The 4758-nt window shown below is 47.5% G+C and overlaps 1 non-coding gene across 1 annotated transcript; it reads right to left on the reverse strand.

The window, feature by feature from the left end:
- Positions 1-224: 224 nt before the first annotated feature.
- On the reverse strand, positions 225-298 carry trnan-guu (transfer RNA asparagine (anticodon GUU)). The gene has a single exon. It is a non-coding gene; the product is annotated as a tRNA-Ile (tRNA).
- Positions 299-4758: the final 4460 nt, after the last annotated feature.

The following is a 4758-nucleotide window of genomic DNA, read 5'->3' on the forward strand; positions in this document are numbered from 1 at the left end:
CATCCAGGTACAGCCAAACCTACTGAGTTGCTCTAGCACTTTTGCCTTCTGTCTCGGACTCTTAGCATCCGCACTCCTTTACGTTAGAAATTCAATCAATTCAGAAACCCCTTTGTGCTTCCTCAGTGGAAAAGATTTCCGTTTGGGAAATATTTTCCTGACACCATTAAAAACGCGCATCTTTGCAGACAAGAAAGCGGTAGGAGCGCGAACAACAAACGCCCCGTCCCTGGGTGGTCTCGCACCACCAACCTTCCGGTTATCAGCCGGACGCGCTGACCAATTGCGCCACAGAGACAGGCCCGAACATCGCTCGCACAGTCTCGTTGAGGAAGCATCTATTCAATTCATAATTCAACATGCCCCGCCCAGAATTACAATTGTCTTCTATCAGTTCAAACACACCGAATACTGCAGAAAGCCAACGGGTCGAGCAGCATCTGTGGAAAGGTAAACAGAGCCGACGTTTTGAGTGTGCTCCGGTTTTTGTTCAGAACTCAGTGTTTTGCCTCTTCCCGAAGTTGGTCCAGGTCTGTATCTCAATTGGCAAACACATGGCACGTGCAGTGTCGCAATGTGAAGTTATCGCCTTGGCTGTTTAATAAAAAAGCAGTGCATTGTTTAAATGGTGATATATTGGAATGTGGAGAAAGTGAGGACGAGAGGTGAAAGTCGAATAATGTGGCACTGGAAAAGCACAACAGGTCAGGCAGCATCTGAGAAGCAGGACGGTGAACGTTTCGGGCACAAGCCCTTCATCAGGAATGATGTATGGATGTACAAAGGGGTCTCAGAGTCCCTCCACACCAGTCAATGCCAGTTGTCGGGCAGATGCAGCAGGCAAAGAGCGAGGCAAGTGGTATATTACGAAGAGGAATTCAGTTCAGAAGTGGGGTATTTGAACATATTCAAGGCTAACTTCATCTGAGTTTTGAACAACAAAGAAGTGGATGGTTATGGGGGGAGGTAAGAAAATGGTTTTAAGACCAGTACAGGTCAGTCACAGAGTCTGACAGCACTGAACAGACCCTTCATCCAACTAGTCCATGCTGAGTATGTTCTCAAACTAAACTCGTCCCACCTACCAGTGTTTGGCCCATAAACCTTTGAAACTTTCATATTCATGTACTTATCTAAATGTCTTTTAAACGTTGTAACCGTACGTGTATAAAATCATGAGGGGTATGGATAGGATAAATAGACAAAGTATTTTCCCTGGGGTGGGGGAGTCAAGCACGAGAAGGCATGGGTTTATCGTTGGAGGGGAAAGATACAAAAGAGATCTAAGGGGCAACGTTTTCACGCAGAGGATTGTACGTTTATTGAATGAACTGCCAGAGGAAGTGGTGAAGTCTAGTACGATTGCAACATTTAAAAGGCATTTGGTTAGGTATATGAATAGGAAGGGTTTGGAGGGATATGGGGCCGTGTGCTGTCAGGTGGGACTAGATTGGGTTTGACATAGTTGGTCGGCATGGACAGGTTGGACCAAACAGTCTGTTTCTGTGCTGTACATCTCTATGACTCTATGACTTCTTCTGGACATTCATTCTGCACTCAGACCACTCTCTTAAAAAACGATCCTTGTCCTGTCTTTGTAAAATCTTTCTCTACTCACCTCAAAATATTTGCTCCCTGATCCTGAAACGCCCAGCTGAGGGAAAGGACACCTGCTGTTCACCTCATCCGTATCCCTCATGATTTTATAATCCTCTATTTGCAGTGTGTCGTGGCTCATTGAAATAATGTCCTGATGCAGCGTCGTTTGTGGGTGTTGGGATGATTGCTTCTTTGGTTAAGCACTTGGTTTGCGTGTGTTGCTTTTCTGTAGACGCTAGTTTGAAGTTCCCCATTGACTGTTCGCTCTCGTGTGACATCTAGGAATGGCACTTTGTTGTTGTTCTCCTCCTCTTCAAACCAGGAGCCCCCCCCCACCCCCCCCCCCGCCCACCCCCACTCAGGCCATAGTCTCACTACTTGGAACACTAATATACAGACTAGTCAAAGGCCTCCACTGAAGACTAAAACACCAAGTCGAAGATTCACGCCACTCCATTTACTCCATCCAAGAATTCCTGAACACCAAAGACACTAAGTTAGAAGATGATGGAATAATGATGTCCTTTGACATAACAGCCCTGTTCACATCCATTAACATCAACGTGGTCAAAGAAAACTGGAGACACTACTCGAAGAACCAAAGACACAAATACAGCACCAACTTCATCAGCAAAGATAGCACTATCCAGCTCGGGAACTATGACTTAACCACCCACTTCATATTCAGTAACAAGCCCTACAAACAAGTCAACGAAACACCCATGAAACCACCAGTATCAGGATTCCCAGCAGAAGCAATAATTCAGAGTCTCAAGCCAACAGCCCTTCCAACGATCCAACCCAAACATTTTGTCCGCCACAGGGATGACACTTTTGTCATCAAAAAATGAAGCAAATTAGAGGAAAACTACAACACATCAACAATATCCTTACTGGCATAAAATTCACAAAAGAGGAGAACAACAACAAAGTGCCAATTCTAGATGTCACAGTAGAGCGAACAGTCAATGGTAAATTCAAAACAGCGTCTACAGGAAAACAACACACACGAACCAAATACTTCGCTACAGAAGCAATGATCCCTACACATACAAACAAGCCGGAATCAGGACACTATTTCAACGTGGCACGACACACTACAGTAGCCAGTAACGACGAAGACCAATAAGTAACTGTACAGCGCATTTAACGAGAATGGGGAGGCAAAGGATCCACTGAAAAATACTTCCCTGACTGGGAATCGAACCCGAACCGCAGCGGTGAAAGCGCCAAATCCTAACCACTAGACTACCAGGGAGACAGCATCGTCACCTCACAGCCCTATTATAAATTGCTTCCCTGCCCGGAAATCGAACCCGGGCCACGATCGTGAGAAGGCTTCCACCAACATCATTGCTTGTATCCATTGCTCCCGATGCGGTCTCCTCTACATTGGGGAGACTGGAGACTCCTCGCAGAGTCAAGTCACAGCGCTTGAGGGAACATCTCCAGGACACCCGCACCAATCAACCCCATCACCCTCTCAACTCCCCCTCCCACTCTGCCGAGGACATGCAGGTTCTGGGCCTCCTCCATCTCCGCTCACTCCCCACCCGATGCCTGAAGGAAGAACGCCCCATCTTTCGCCTCGGATAAATTCAACCCCAGGACATCAATGTGGACTTCACCAGTTCCCTCATTTCCCCTCCCCCCACCTTACCTCAGTTCCAACCTTCCAGCTCAGCGCTGTCCTCATGACCTGTCCTACCTGCCAATCTCCCTTCTCAACTGTTCGCTCCACCATCCTCTCTGACATGTCACCTCCATCCCCACCCCCATTCACCTATTGTATTCTTTGCTACCTTCGGCCCAGCACCCCCCAATTTATCTCGCCAACCATGGAAGCGTCCTGCCTCTATTCCTAATTAAGGGCTTTTGCCCGAAATGTCGATTTTCCTGCTCCTCGGAAGCTGTCTGACCTGCTGTGCTTTTCCAGCACCATTCTGACCTAAACTCTGGTTTCCAGCATCTGCAGTCCGCACTTTTGCCGACCCAATAAACCCAGTGTGACGATTTCACATCAACAAACTGACACTAGCAGACACAACGTCTGCAGAAACCCTAGCCATATTACTTTACATTAAAGACATCTGTGAAATGATTTCCAGACAACTCAACCCTCTCAGCATTAAACAACGGCTGGTGAACCTTAAATACCCTGTACAAACAACCCGCAAACGAATGTTATTTACAAAATACCATACAAGGAAATATATACATGAACTCTGCCGCACAGTTCTCTGTGGCAAGAAATGCTGGGATGAGATCAGGAAGATTTTTTCAGCCAAAACGAATCGGCACTAACTGGACAGCCATTTAAAATCAACGCTGTCAGGCCAGGATGGAAGACCGAAAGGGATAATCAGATTAGATTAGATTAGATTAGATTACTTACAGTGTGGAAACAGGCCCTTCGGCCCAACAAGTCCACACCGCCCCGCCGAAGCGCAACCCACCCATACCCCTACCTTTACCCCTTACCTAACACTACTGGCAATTTAGCATGGCCAATTCACCTGGCCTGCACATCTTTGGACTGTGGGAGGAAACCGGAGCACCCCGAGGAAACCCACGCAGACACGGGGAGAATGTGCAAACTCCACACAGTCAGTCGCCTGAGGCGGGAATTGAACCCGGGAATCAGTTTTCTTATTTCCTGAAGATTTACAAAGCTGAGACTGGGTTTTGGCGTTTCTTCCCTTTCCACTCCCAGAAGCCGCAGTGGTTGGGGCGGTGAGTTGGGGAAAGTGAAATGTGCCCGTGAGCAGCGTGTGGGGCTCTTTCAGCTTCCCCTCCTCTGACAGCGCTGTGACGTGACTCTGATGTTCTCAGGGACACTAACTGACCCGAGACAGTGAAAAGATTCTCATCCCCGCAGATCGGGAATTCAAACCCTATGCCAGCTTCAGGACAATGTGAAAGATTAATTAGGGTGTGTGAAGAAGCTGTGAGCTGCATTTCAAAGAGGTAGGTGGAGTCAAATGCGTCATCCATTGCGCCCCTGGCACTGTGCGGACCTGACGCCACCATGATGCAGAGTTCTGACCTTAATACGGACATGCGCAGCAATGGGAACATTGACAAGATGAACAACCAAAGATAATCACCGTCACTGCTTCCCTTCCATAGTCCCACATTTGTGAAGCAGTATCTTTCACT

The sequence above is a fragment of the Chiloscyllium plagiosum genome, unplaced genomic scaffold (assembly GCF_037043375.1).
Source record: "Chiloscyllium plagiosum isolate Xiang-an unplaced genomic scaffold, Cpla_swu_hap1 HiC_scaffold_27, whole genome shotgun sequence".
NCBI lineage: Eukaryota > Metazoa > Chordata > Chondrichthyes > Orectolobiformes > Hemiscylliidae > Chiloscyllium > Chiloscyllium plagiosum.